The 16,271-nt window shown below is 34.2% G+C and overlaps 1 pseudogene; it reads left to right on the top strand.

The window, feature by feature from the left end:
* The first annotated feature begins 14,318 nt into the window (after positions 1–14,318).
* Positions 14,319–15,597, top strand: LOC126601427 (zinc finger protein STOP1 homolog; annotated as a pseudogene).
* Positions 15,598–16,271: the final 674 nt, after the last annotated feature.

Below are 16,271 nucleotides of genomic sequence, written 5' to 3'. Positions count from 1 at the left end.
ATCAATCAATTTATATTCGTTATGTATTTGATTACCAATATATTTGCAAACGCTATCCAACACTTGACAAAACCGAACGTTTAGTTTACGGACTTGGTACTACAAAACCATAGATTGTCTTTAATGGCTTGTAAAAGTACCAAAGTAGTCTCATCCTCACAATCTTACTATTGATAATGTATCATTAGAAGAATATGTTAGAAAAGGTCTATCATAAAGAGGACAACACTTTTAATGTCATAATTCTTCAATTACAAATTGTTGTATGAAGAAATAGGAGTTGCTTTGAACAACTCTTAGTCAATGCAAACACTTAGTGCTTGTTTCTTTGTTAAATGAACAAAGAACTTGAGAAGAAAGCACAAAGGCATGAACACTTAAATGTGCCATGATTCTTCATTTACAAATTGTTGTATGAAGAAATGAGAGTTGCCTTGTACAACTCTTGAAGGTTTGTAATTATGTTTAGAACATAATGGTTGGTTGACAAAAATAGTCCATTAACATGGACTTATGATGATTTTGAATCATTGAATGTTGAAGTGATAAACCACTTAAACGAGACGGAAACTAGGCAAGGACTTCACCTTTGTTTCCCTATCCTAATCGTTCACTAAGTTTATTGTAAACTATATAGTGAACAATAACCACATACTCTCCAAAATGTTTGATGTGTATAACACAATTGAAAAAGGTTTCAAGAGAGATAGTGGGAGTTTAGGGACCATGACTAATGTAGTCAAAGGTGAAAGTCAAATAAAGAAGATAAATAACTCCAAGGGAACAAACTTTCTTTATGAAAGGATGGATATTGGAAGGGGTATTTGCAAGAAATGTCTTGCAAGTGTCAAGGACACACCTTTCGAAGGTGTTGTAAATTGTTCTTGAATAGTTCAAAACAGTTGGTTCTTCTACTTGAATGCATGATTCTGTATTAGTGACTATGTTTTACAATCGTTGTAAAAGTGTGGCTAATAAGAAGTAGAAGATAAATGAGAGAAGAGAAAGTACTTCACATTCGAAACGTGAATCAAATGTAGATCTCTGCGAAAGCAGATGGTACTTACTTCCTCATATGAACTACCAAAGAAATTGGAAAAACATAGATTGTCTTTGTATTCCAATTTTAAGGAACTAAATTCAGTCACTATGTGAAATGGATAAATGTTTTGTTTGACAAAACAATGTTCTTTATTAATCAATGATTGGATTATGGTAATCTAATTAATTATCTCTATAGTAGAGATAATATGGTGGTGTTAACTGTTTAGAAAATAATGATGCTTAAAACCCAAAAGGTTGCAAGGTAGTGACTAATCCCAACTAAAGTTGTGATACCTCTAAAAACATAAGTTATGAGTTGGTGAAAGATGGATGCTTTGGATCGTTAGATCCGGATCCAATACCTTCTTGTTAAAATTGTATAGAGGCAAAATGTTTGAATCTTTATTCTTTTGGAAAGAAGAAAGAATCACAAAGTTGTTGAGATTAATTCACTTAAATGTTAGTGGCACTTGTCCACAAACATAATATTACTCATGTTGAATTACATTCACCGAAGATCACTCTCGGTTGGACTATAGTTTATTTTGAATAAACACAAGTCCGAATACTTTGCAAAATGTTTCAAAGAATTCAAGTAATGTAAGTTGATGAGTAAGACGTCTAAAGTATTTACCTCCTTAGATTTGATCCAAGGAAAGGTAACACTTTAGATGAGTTTCCTTGAAAGATATCAAGGAAAATAGTATCATAAGATAATGTATTTCTCCATTAGGAGAAGAACGAACTTGAATAAGATTTAGTTCGTTAGATGTTATCTATTACCCATATATAGGATATATACTTCTAAAAACAATATGATTGTCAATGAGAAGATCTTCCAATATTTTCATGACTCCATAAGATGTAGTTGGAAAAGAAAGACAAATCTTAAGCATGTTAAAGATTTGGGGTTGTGTGCTAACAAGCAATATTTGTTTGATAATAATCTTGTAGGATATCCTTAAAATAACTTTTGGATATCGCTTCTATAAACCAACTAACAAATGTTGTTTTGTTGGATAGTTCATTGTAATTCTACAATGTGATTTGCCTAAAAGCAAATGAACGAGAGATAGAACTCAAAGAATGGGTTCTTTGAGAGACAAGAAAGTAATCAACAAATATAACAACCTAGTTCCTATACCACAAGCTCCAAGGTAGTCGATAAGGATTTAAAAACCGTCTCAGTTGAATGGTTTTGAACTTTATGACTATGTCATAGAGTTGCACCTCTTAATTCGAAAGAAATAAGAATGAAAATCCTTATGACTACATTGAGTGCATATACGATATATACTCAAGGAAATGGTAAAGTACCATTTGACTCGAAATAATGAAACCTTCAAAGCTAATTGGTAGCTTAAGGTGACTACAATCAAAGAGAATGGTTGACTTTAAAGGAACCATTTTTGACGTAGTCTTAGTTTCAATTAATTCGAAGATTGTTAGCTACAACTAAATGGTGATTCAATGTTTTGACATAATATGGGTTTCCGAAACCATTATTAAGATAGTCTTGATAATATATGTCTAAAACTATGAATCACAAGACATGAAAGTTGTAGAGATCCATCCATCATGGATCTTAGCAAGTTAGTGGGAGCTATTTGCATTTTATGAGAAAAAGGATCAAATCGTTTGATTTCTCATAAAGATGTAAATGAATCTTTTGTTTACTAGTTTTACAAAAGATTAGTGGGAGTTAATCATGTTCCTAAAAATTTAAATATATATGATATATTAATTTTGGAAATGAAAAGAATACTTCTTCGTTAAAGTTATGACTTTAATACATTATATGAAGATAGAATGTATATGGGAGATATAGTCTATATACATGGGATGGAAATCTATAATGATATATTTCATGATATAATTGGATTATATCAATCCCTAATAATAGACAATGGATGCTAGGAAGTTTCTCATATGATGATAAACTTCAATAGAAGGACGATTCTAGTGAGACTAGTAAGTTGCCCTTCTCAAAGGGAACGTGCCCCTTTGACTCCCAAAGAAATAATGCGTAAATAGAATCCTTTATGCATACGCAGAAAGGTGATTTATGTATTTCATATTGTATGAAAAACATTGATATGAGTTGTACCTAGAACGGTACAAGATGATATCAGTGCAAGCCCAGGATCAGAACCATGGCAACTGTCAAGTGAGTCCTTAAGTATTTAAGAAATACTAAAGGATAAATTCCTCAAAGATCGAGGAAGAATTAGAGTAACGTAATGGAAGCGTAAATGTATTAGATTATGAATCTAATCCATCATTGGATGTTTCTTCATTATGAATGAAGAGATAAACAGATATCTCTTTATTATGACTAAAGAGATATTTGGATGGAAACATTAAAGTAATGACTTTAGTGTGTTCCATTATGAATGCAAGATATATTGCCATATAGAAGTTTACAACAATGTTGTTTGGATGGGAAAGTTCATTTATGAACTCTCTATTCGATTCCAACCAGAAAGTGTATGACACTAATGGGGCGATAGCTCAAGCCTGGGAATCAAGGTCTCATCAAGATCCGAACACAAATGAGAGACTGAACCACATGATTGAGAATCATGTATAATGGTGACGTCGTTATTCTCAAGGTTGCTTCTGTGGATAACACATATAGATATCCACTGTCTAGGCCTACTATTCAGCCATTTATGAAATGACTACAGAAGAGATATCATCATTGATGATCAAGCTGATTGGCTCTAGTGCAAGTGGGAGATTGTTGGAAATGTGCCCTAAAGCCAATCATGTGATGATACTTTACGGATATTTCACATGTTAAACTAATCTAGTTTAACATATAAAGGGCATAAATTATTGTTTGAGCCGTCTCATATAAATGTTATATGCTTAAACGATAAAGTCCAAGGAATATGTGATTGGGAGAATGTAATCTAATGAAGTTAGATTCCTGAGACCATTCTTTCGTAGACACATCCTAAATGTTCCTGATCATAGGATTGCCAATTGGGCATTGGCAGTCCGTTAAGATCGGTACGTACTATGTCTTCTCTCAGGGAGAGTGAACAGTCTCGATTCATTGGTGTGTGTGACATCAAGACAAGTACGGTAGGTGCTCAATAGAGAATGAGTTCACTGAACGCGATCAACGAAGAGTTCTCATATTCCATGTCACATGAGAACTCATGGTTGGGATAATGCAAAGTAGTCCTTTGACCTGAGGCATCATAGTTGTCTTGTGGTTAAGACCTTGATCTTTGATTATGTCAAAGTCATCCCACCAGGAGGGTGTCCACGGCATCGTTGGGGTCAAGCCGCTTAGCTATGGAGACAAGTGAATGCGCAACAAGGGATCTCTAACCTTCAAACCGTTTGAGGGAGAATACTCTCTGATATGATTTGAATCTCTGGCCAGAGTATGAATGAGATTTGGGAATGCGTTCCCAATCACATTCAAGGTAATCATATAAGCACAAGACACACATTGGATAGTAGACATGAGAAAATAAACTATCAAACCAAACAATGTGGTCAAGAGTATTAGATTAGAGAAGGACCGTATTGCATTTGTAATCCCAGACTGAATAGGTTCTCCACCTCTTCTGATTAGCTTGGGTAACCATGACATACGGCTAGGTGTCACTCATGGTTTGTGGAAGCCCTAAACGTGTGTAATCACTAAAGGGAGAATTGAAAATAGTTTCAATTCACAATCGATGTAAAATGGTTTTAATCGCCCACTGCCTCGCTAAAAGGAACCTAATGGATCGTACACCGTGTAAGGTAGAGATGGACGAAATAAATGAAATGAGTAAGATTAATTGAATGGTTTAATTATTTATGGCAAGGATTAATTAATATGTTAATTAATCAAACGAATAAGTTCGTTAAAGACCACGGGATAGTTTTGGACCTTAAGGCCCAATGGGCTTCGAACGTCAAGCCCATTAACTTAAGTTGTATGACAATTTAATGAATAAAGATTCATTAAAGCCCAAAAGCCCATAAATCCCTATATGGCCGGCCATGAAGATGAATTAGGGTTGTTTGGTTATTTAGGTCACTTAAAGAAGTGACTATATAAATGACTTTATAACTAAATATTCATTAAGTGAAATAAGGGTTTATTTTTGGGGAAAATGGGTGAGAATTGTCTCTCCATTTTCTCTCTAAAGAGGCCAACACCTTGGAGGTGATTAGCTAGTCATCTAATCCTCCAAGGTCACTCATTCATCATCCAATCTCTCCTTGGTGTAGAGACTTAGAGGTTCTCAATTTTGGGAACTTGGAGAACCTATTCTTCCATCCAAATCCATGGATCTAAGAAGCAAGGAATGAAGGCCCTATCTCTTTGGGTGATTAGCCTTTGCTTATGCAAAGAGGAATCTACAAAGGTATTAATTTCAACTCACTTATTTTTGAGTTGATTATTGGTTCACCAATCTACTAGGCTTTGAATTTCATGGTCATGTTTTGTTTTTGAGTACATACAAGCATGATTCCGCCTTTAATTGTTAATTGCATGCTATATGATGTTGCTCAAATGAACATGTTTTACAAAATAATTCCTTCAGATCTCTAGTAGACTTCTTAGTAGGGTTCAAACCCAAATGAAGTTCTAACCATCTATTAGAGGAGAACGAATGAATCTTGTAGGACTTCGTAAAAGCAGTGTGTCTACTGATTTCACTATAACGGCTTATTTGAAATCATAATAACCTATTTTTATTCACTCGTAGAGCTTGAAGGAGTTAATTCAATCCAATATTTTTTTAGGAAACCATTCAAATTGATGAACAAAAACTTGTTTAAAAATTAGGGATAAAACGTTTTCGTTAATGATAATAATATTGATTTTTCTTATTATTGTATTTTTATTTAGTATTTTAGGATGACAATTTTATTTAACTGAACTAATAATGTAATTTTTCGTAGGCTATTACTTTATGCTCTCTTAAAATTAATATGTAAAAATAATATAAGTGTAAGTGTAAAGTGAGGTCATATTAGTTCAAATAAAATATTCCTTTTAAAAATTAGATAGTTTTTGTAGGTGGAATCATCGACCACCATGTCCTTGGAACTTGGAAGTGTCGCTCAAAACTGGTAAGCAATATCTTCCTAAATTATTTGCCTTCAAATTTGATTAACTGCGCATAACTTTTTCCATTTCCCCTCATTGGTTGGTGTGCTTCTTGCCCTATTGTTGGAGTAAAATATTAATACACCATCATATATCCTTTGTATAATGGATCACACACTTATTTTTATTTTCCTACACACTTTTATTAAATTTTAGCTATTGATTTTTTTTCAATTCATTCTAATCGAAAATAAAAAACTAAGAAGAGTGTGTAAAAAGTAAAAATAGATGTGTGAATAGTACTATCCTCATATAATTTACTATCAATAATGACAAATATAAGTATATTTTAAGAAAAATAATGTACTGAGATACGAGCCTGCTTCTTCAGGATCCAATTGAAGAACGCCATTGGCATGTTGATGCCCTGTTAAAAAAGGAGGCAGATTCTCTGCTGTCCCACTTCCTGTGCCCTCCCATGCCCTCCTGTGCCCTCCCATGCCCTCCTGTTTGTGTGGTCATGGTTAAGTCAAGTCAACATTTTATATTACTATTCTTTTTTTGTCTTATTATCTCTATAAAAAAAAATATATATATATATATATATATATATAATATTGACATGGCTTAACCGTGACCACACAAAATAGGAAAGCACGGCAGGGCAACAGAAGTGGGAGGACAGAGAATCTGCCTCCGTTAAAAAAAGCACTAAAATTTTCTGGAGTACCGCATCTGACGGTTAAACGTGTTTACAACATGGCATATCACATGATTCAAAAAAGTAAAAACATGATACGATATGCACATTCATCATTCATGCAAGAATTCACGTTATCTATGCATATGTGGATTATGTTAATCGAGTAGGATATTGTGTCTGTTCAGTTACATTTAAAGTTTAAATTTAACTTTTGATTTTATTTTTGTTAAAAAAAAAAAAGAAAAAAACTCAAGATTATCTGAAAGAAATTTTTTAATGTACTTTAAACATAGAAGAAAACACTTCATTTTATCTATATATATAAAGGGAGAAGACCAGTTTCGTGAAGCATTCAGAAATGCCAAGAAAGGCCCTTTATTTTCTTCACAATTGAAATCCAAAAAACAAAAAAAAAATTAAGGACAAACTGGTAAAAAAACCAAACTCATCATCCCAAAGGGTAGTTTGAGAACAGTTCTCACTTGTTCACAACCGATACAACACGTTCCCACTCTTTCACAACTGCCCGTGCCAGTTTGCATCAAACTCCGCTCCTCCCTCTTCACCTTTGGCCAACGTAAAACTCCATTCATTTTCTTCCTCCATTAGTTCTTCAATCATCTCACGTATTCAAATATTATTTTTGTTTCCTTCTTTTTCTTTTTTTCTTTTTTTGCAGTTTTCATTTATTTGGGAAATTTTTTTGTCCCCTAGATTCTTCTATTGCGACTCAATTCCGAGATCTGATAGTGCTTTTTTGAATTGCAGCATAAAGAGGTGATGAGGCTTTTCATCCCATTTACAAAGGATCTCAATGCCATTGGGTGTTTGAGTGGTATTTTCGTTTCTATTGTCTCTATCTTTTTTATCATATCAATTCACAGGCAACAACCGAATCCCCTCTCCTAAATCGTCATAATTGGTCCCTTCATAAACTCCTTTTATTTGGGTTTTACAGCAATCTCATTATTCATTTAGCCTATATAAGAGTTGTATTTACACCGGCTCATTGTTCATAGCCATTTGGTAATTGTTCCACTGGTAATTCTGATGCGAATCTCTTATATTCATAACATGTTAATAGCACATGGCTGGATATTAGTTACTTCCATTATTGCGTTACAACTTTTTTGTTATTTCTTATATTATTGGATATTTCAGTTTCTGATTGCACGAATCTTGCAATCAACCTTAATTTGTAGAAATGTGTCGATTCACTCTTTTTATTCTCTTTGTTTCTTTGCAGATTTACGAAGAAGGATTTGACTTTGAAAAATCACTTCAAGCTCTGGAAAATTTATCTTCCATTGAGAGGTTTTCAAAATGTTGGATGACAACAGTTGAATCATTTATTCTCAAATGGTAGTTTATTGACTTACTTACTAATTAGTATGGTACATTGACGGCATTAGTTAGTTAGATTCAGTGAATTTTATATAAAAAACGGAGTGTGCATGATTCTTTTGTTCACATCACCCATGCTAAAAGCTCTACTTCACAGCAGGCTATGTGCGACGTGAAGAAGAGCTTGCAATATCTTTTTAGTTCTCAATTAGGTCATCGAGTAAAGCCTCCAAATCCATTTCTTAATTCATATCTATTTTCTTATGGGTTGTGCCATACAAAGTTATCTATTTTTCAAATCAATTTTTATTTTGAATTTTTGTGTTTGTGCTTAACCGAGTCTGCAGTAGAAATGAAGTCAAGTGACGTTGTAAACTTCCACCCCCGTTCATCAAAAGGTGTGTGAAATCTTCATTACACCAATTGCAGGTTCTCATACTATTTCCAATTTTTGGTATCGCACATAAGAAAGGATGGAGTTCTTGATTTTTCATATGCCTTCATATGTCGAATGTCATCTAAATTTAGTTGTAGTTAATTTGTCAAAGTTATTTGTTGTAACTTTTTGAAATGGCAGTCTTAGTATTTGCCCAGCAATTTTTGTGAATTCCAAACTTTGCTTATGATTATAGTCACATATAAACTTCCAATTGGATTTGTTCCCCAGCCATACTAATATAATACCAGTTCTTTTGCTTTTATGTAAAAGTAAGAAGATTGTTTTGCCCTTATGTATCCTGCTTCTTTCTGTTCCCGAAGTTGCCAAGAAAAAAGTACTTTGTGATCATTTTCTTTTCTTCTTTTATAGTATAGTGATGTGTGGATAAAATTTGTCTCTTTTTCTTTGTATCAACAACCTATTACCCGTCCGTCCCTAAGCATGTTTTGTTAAGAAACTTTTGATTTTTCTTTTGTTTAATTTTTCATCCGATAACATTTAAATCATTATTTTACGCAAAGTGAAAACGAAAAACATGACAACTTTTTAAGACGTGCATGGTAAAGAAAAAGTTCCTCTTTGCACAATACATTTAAAATATATTTTGACAACTACAATGAAAAAAAAAAAAAAAAAAAAAAACTAGCACAATACACTTTTAGGCGCAGCACAATACACTTTTAGGCGCGCATAGTGCCCGTGATGCAAAAATGTCTCTCACACGCACGAGTGCGTGCGAAGAGGCTACTCATACATTTAAAAGAAAGTTTTTTTTTTTTTTTAAAGCGTCCCTCGAATTAGCACCTGGTATTGAAAGCTTCCAGAATCCAGAGGGTTTGGATAGGTCTGGCAAACGGGTCGTGTCAGTCGTGTTCGTGTCGTTTTCGTGTAACACCTGTTATCTTAACGGGTCGTGTCGTGTCACACCCGTTATCTTAACGGGTCCTTAACAGGTTGTGTCACTTTACCCAACGGGTAAAGTGACCCGACCCGTTATGACCCGTTATGACCCGTTAAGAAAAATATATTTTTTTTCTTAAATTTGCACATACCACACATTGCCACATAAATATTACTTCAAAACATTAAAACACATTTGTCGTTTAAGTTCTACATCTACACTCGAAAATAAGAGCCTAATAAAAAAATAATACATACACTACTAATCTATTACAAATTTTAAATGTGCAAGGATATGCAAAATGAAACAGTTTTTGTTTTCAAGGTTGTGAAATCTTTCTCAAAAGTTTAAACCTCAATTTACAAAATCCTCGATTTACATCAATCATCATGAAATTGCATTGGAACTTTGGCTTGATCTATTACCTTCAAGAGTTATGTTGATGATGTTTTCAATAAGGTTTTCCACGTCATAACTATCTTCTGCATAAACTAAGCATAGAAAAACCAAACATTAAAAATCATTCAAATTATGAGAAGTTTACCAAAATAATTATGAAAAAAAATAAAACAATAGTACTATACCATACTTTTATTAAGTATAAACATAAGATTTTGTGGTATCCACTAGTGTAAATATTTTAAATTGAAGATCGAATTCAATCATTGTATTCATATAAGGTCAAGGAGTGTAGTTGTAAAAAATCATCAAAATCGGAGTTAAATTAACCGTTAAATCGTGATTTTTTGTTTATAACCGTCGAAAAGTTTTGTCCCGTTACGTGCTCTCTGAATGTTTTTTTTTTCAATTTTTGGCGTATGCGATCTCGAAATATATACAAACATGTTTGACGGTTGGATCATTGAAACTAGTTTCGTAGAATGAGTATCCCATCAAAACAATAGATTCACTAATACTTAAGAGTTTATTCATACTTTTATTAAGTATAACATAAGATTTTGTGGTTTCCACTAGTGTAAATATTTTAAATTGAAGATCGAATTCAATCATTGTATTCATATAGGGTCAAGGAATGTAGTTGTAAAAAATCATCAAAATCGGAGTTAAAATGACCGTTAAATCGTGATTTTTCATTTATAACCGTCGAAAAGTTTTGTCCCGTTACTTGATCTCTGAATGTTTGTTTTTTGCAATTTTTGGTGTATGGAATCTCGAAGTATATATAAACATGTTTGACGGTTGGATCATTGAAACTAGTTTCGTAGAATGAGTATCCCATCAAAACAATAGATTCACTAATACTTGATAGTTTATTCATACTTTTATTAAGTATAATATAAGATTTTGTGGTATCCACTAGTGTAAATATTTTAAATTGAAGATAAAATTCAATCATTGTATTCATATAGGGTCAAGGAGTGTGGTTGTAAAAAAACATCAAAATCGGAGTTAAAATGACCGTTAAATCGTGATTTTTCGTTTATAACCGTCTAAAAGTTTTGTCCCGTTACTTGATCTCTGAATGTTTTTTTTTTGTAATTTTTGATGTATGCGATCTTGAAGTAAATACAAACATGTTTGACGGTTGGATCTTTGAAACTAGTTTCGTAGAATGAGTATCCCATCAAAACAATAAATTCACTAATACGTAATAGTTTATTCATATTTTTATTAAGTATAATATAAGATTTTGTGGTTTCCACTAGTGTAAATATTTTAAATTGAAGATCGAATTCAATCATTGTATTCATATAAGGTCAAGGAGTGTAGCTGCAAAAAATCATCAAAATCAGAGTTAAAATGACCGTTAAATCGTGATTTTTCTTTTTATAACCGTCGAAAAGTTTTGTCCCGTTAATTGATCTCTGAATGTTTGTTTTTTGTAATTTTTGACGTATGCAATCTCGAAGTATATACAAACATGTTGACGGTTGGATCTTTGAAATTAGTTTTGTAGAATGAGTATCCCATCAAAACAATAGATTCACTAATACTTAATAGTTTATTCATACTTTTATTAAGTATAACATAAGATTTTGTGGTATCCACTAGTGTAAATATTTTAAATTGAAGATCGAATTCAATCATTGTATTCATATAAGGTAAAGGAGTGTAGTTGTAAAAAATCATCAAAATCGGAGTTAAATTAACCGTTAAATCGTGATTTTTCGTTTATAACCGTCGAAAAGTTTTGTCCCGTTACTTGCTCTCTGAATGTTTTTTTTTTGCAATTTTTGGCGTATGCGATCTCGAAATATATAAAAACATGTTTGACGGTTAGATCATTGAAACTAGTTTCGTAGAATGAGTATCCCATCAAAACAATAGATTCACTAATACTTAAGAGTTTATTCATACTTTTATTAAGTATAACATAAGATTTTGTGGTATCCACTAGTGTAAATATTTTAGATTGAAGATCGAATTCAATCATTGTATTCATATAGGGTCAAGGAGTGTAGTTGTAAAAAATCATCACAATCGGAGTTAAAATGACCGTTAAATTGTGATTTTTCGTTTATAACCGTCGAAATGTTTTGTCCCGTTACTTGATCTCTGAATGTTTGTTTTTTACAATTTTTGGCGTATGCGATCTCGAAGTATATATAAACATGTTTGACGGTTGGATCATTGAAACTAGTTTCGTAGAATGAGTATCCCATCAAAACAATAGATTCACTAATACTTAATAGTTTATTCATACTTTTATTAAGTATAATATAAGATTTTATGGTATCCACTAGTGTAAATATTTTAAATTGAAGATCGAATTCAATCATTGTATTCATATAAGGTCAAGGAGTGTAGCTGCAAAAAATCATCAAAATCAGAGTTAAAATGACCGTTAAATCGTGATTTTTCTTTTTATAACCGTCGAAAAGTTTTGTCCCGTTAATTGATCTCTGAATGTTTGTTTTTTGTAATTTTTGACGTATGCGATCTCGAAGTATATAAAAACATGTTTGACGGTTGGATCTTTGAAACTAGTTTCGTAGAATGAGTATCCCATCAAAACAATAGATTCACTAATACTTAATAGTTTATTCATACTTTTATTAAGTATAACATAAGATTTTGTGGTATCCACTAGTGTAAATATTTTAAATTGAAGATCGAATTTATTACTTGTATTCATATAGGGTCAAGGAGTGTAGTTATAAAAAATCATCAAAATCGGAGTTAAAATAACCGTTAAATCGTGATTTTTTGTTTATAACCGTCGAAAACTTTTGTCCCATTACTTGATCTCTGAATGTTTGTTTTTTGCAATTTTTGGCGTATGCGATCTCGAAGTATATACAAACATGTTTGACGGTTGGATCATTGAAACTAGTTTTGTAGAATGAGTATCCTATCAAAACAATAGATTCACTAATACTTAAAGAGTTTATTCATACTTTTATTAAGTATAACATAAGATTTTGTGGTATCCACTAGTGTAAATATTTTAAATTGAAGATCGAATTCAATCATTGTATTCATATAGGGTCAAGGAGTGTGGTTGTAAAAAATCATCAAAATCGGAGTTAAAATGACCGTTAAATCGTGAATTTTCGTTTATAACCGTCAAAAAGTTTTGTCCCGTTACTTGATCTCTGAATGTTTATTTTTTTCAATTTTTGGCGTATGCGATCTCGAAGTATATACAAACATGTTTGACGGTTGGATCGTTGAAATTAGTTTCGTATAATTCGTATCCCATGAAGTTCAATGGTGTGTGTGTGTATATATATATATTTATTTATTAAGTAGATTTAAATCTATTTATTTTGTATGTATAATTATTATAGTTTTTAGGGGTATAAAATTTAATATATATATATATAATTATTATAGTTAATATTTTGGGTATAATTATTATAGTATATATAATTATTATAATTATTATAGTTAATTTAATATATATATATATATATATAATTATTATAGTTTTTAGGGGTATAAAATTGTTAAATTAATATATATATAATTATTATAGTATTTTTTTAGGGTTATAAATTATTAAATTAATATTCTGCTTATCGTGTATCGTGTTACCCACGTGTATACCCGAACAAACCCGTTATCTTAACAGGTGCTTATCGGGTTACCCGATAACGACCCGTTTCGTTATCGTGTCGACCCGAACACCTGTTAATTTCGTGTCGTGTCGTGTCGGGTTATCGGGTCGTGTCAGGAATTGCCAGGCCTAGGTTTGGATGTGTCTTGGCCAATAAAGCACTTCACCAGATGCAATGAGCTTATAACATATAATATTGAAAACGAAGCTTCTTAGCTTCCACATCGTATTTTATACAGAGGCAGATTCTCTGCCCTTCCACTTTTTGTGTTCTGCTGTTTATATGATCACGATTAAGTAACGTCAATATTTTATATTACTATTTCTTTTTATCTTATTTTCTTTATAAAAAAATAATATAAAATATTGACTTACCTTAATTGTGACTACACAAAACAGAAGGGCACGAGAAGTGGGAGAGCACAGAATCTACCTCCATTCTATACCACAAAGTACAGACTTTAACTGAAGCACCCAAAACCAATAGGTGGAGAGGATCCTCCTGACCAGGCCCTTCGGGCCGTTCAGTTTTTATGTAACGGCTATAATTATTATAATTTTTAGAAAGATCCGTTGTTTGTAGCCGTTAAATAAAAAATGAACGGTCAGATGGGTTTGGTCAGGAGGATCCTCTCCTTCTGCTCAGGAGATGATCCTGGTCCAAACCAATAATACCACATTTCCCCGCCTCATTCAACGGTTCCACATGACCGACCTTTGCCACGTGTTCCGTGAGGCCCCACCTTTGCCACCTGTTCGATGGCCCCGTTCTTTGTGATGATTTCTGCTCGTGCTTCGCGGCACTTAACAACGAAGTATTGACAAAAAGAAACTCTTGGGGTCTTGAGGGTTGAGATTGTGATTGTGTCCGCACTATGTCGTTTCCGCGTCAACCTTTTCATACTCCGCTGGAGAGCTCCGTCGAGTCTTTGAATGAGGACACCGACCCGGTAATCCCGCTCCGGAATCTCTCGATGGTCCGAACAAGAATGGATTCCCTGCAGTACTTCCTCACCGATTCAATCCACGCCAACGCTCTAGTCAGCAAGGACCAGATGGATATGGTATCCGCCGGCATCGCCTCCGCCATCCACGAAATCATCTCAAACGGCGCCGCTCTGTTGGCTCTCTCTCAGAACCCGATACCCTCATCCGACCGGACCCGAACACCTGCCGCTCAAATCGAGGTTCCCGAGGTCAGGAAAGAGGTAAAAGAGAACAATAGCGGTAAGGATGACGCAGACGGTGGTGAGATCGTGGAGGTGGACGCGATGGAGCTGCTGGCGGAGCACATCCATTACTGCGAGATTTGCGGGAAGGGGTTCAAGCGAGACGCGAATTTGAGAATGCACATGCGGGCTCACGGGAACCGGTTCAAGACCCCGAGGCGTTGGCCAAACCGGATAAGACCCCGGCCCAGTCGAGCCGGAATTCCCGGTTCTCGTGCCCGTACGTCGGGTGCAACCGGAACAAGGAGCACGGGAAGTTCCGGCCGTTAAAATCGGTGATTTGCGTGAAGAATCACTTCAAGAGGAGCCACTGCCCAAAAATGTACTCGTGTAACAGGTGCAATAAGAAAAGCTTCTCGGTGGTGGCGGATTTGAAGAGCCACTTGAAGCATTGTGGCGAGGCTAGGTGGCGGTGCACGTGTGGCACGAGCTTCTCGAGGAAGAGCAAGCTGTTCGGACACATGGCGTTGTTCGAAGGGCACATGCCGGCGGTTGAGGACGAGAAGAGTGGTGGTGGGAGTAAGGTTGTGACAGCTATGGAGCAGGATGATGATGATGAGGAGGAAGAAGAGGAGGAGGAAGGCATGACGACGTCGTCGAAGGGAACGGAGTTGAATCCGAGTTCCAATATTTACAAGGATATTGAGTTTTCTGATGAATTGCTTAATGGGCTCGGCTCGATAGATGACTACTTTTTGGAGGATATGTTGACTGATTTGTAGCTGAGATAATGATGGTAAGGTGGATTACATCTTTTGCTTTATTTCATTCGTTGTAGTGCTTTTGTGTGTATTATGGTGTAATAATTTTTCTGATGAGAGATTTCATGTTAATTTCTTTGTTGAGATTAATCTTTTTTTTTTCCTTTGTTTTTTTTTGGTAATCTCCTGCTGGATTTTCTAATAATTTGAATAAATGCCTATTTTTGGGTTATATTTGCAAGGCTACCATCCTTGTTTTGTTGGTGACAATGAGACACAGTAACAAAAAATGTGGTTTCATGGAATTGCATATCAAGAAATGAAACACGGCAAAATTGTAGCAATGATCTGAAGTCTAAACTACACCGGAGTTGCATGGGTCCAGTTCTTCTAAAGTCCAAGCTTTAAGGAAATCATTGTTCATTTTTAATTTACCTGTGAAGAGAAAGTAACAACAAATGTTAAATGACCATAATTGTTATCAAACAGTAGGCATTGGCAGATTCAAGAAATATTATTTTGGGGCCTCAGTAAGACTAGCGCGAGCAGCGTGTATAACTTTTTGAACGAAATCACATGAAAATTAGCATTTCATCAAGCTCTGGTAGGCCCGGGGTCATTTATCAAGTCATATTCCGCACCTGTCAACAAATGCCAACAACTTCCGAACGAGCATGTCAACTAATGTCAATGGTTTTTTAGTGAGCATGTCAGCATATGCTAATGTACGCCTAGTGAGCATATCGACAAATGCTCATAACAATGCATACAAAAGTACGAAGTTAGCAGCTACCTAGCCCAATGTCCATACAGGTAATTCGTCG

The sequence above is a fragment of the Malus sylvestris genome, chromosome 15, assembly GCF_916048215.2.
Source record: "Malus sylvestris chromosome 15, drMalSylv7.2, whole genome shotgun sequence".
NCBI classification, from domain to species: Eukaryota; Viridiplantae; Streptophyta; class Magnoliopsida; order Rosales; family Rosaceae; genus Malus; species Malus sylvestris.
This window is presented reverse-complemented; position numbering and strand designations above follow the sequence as displayed.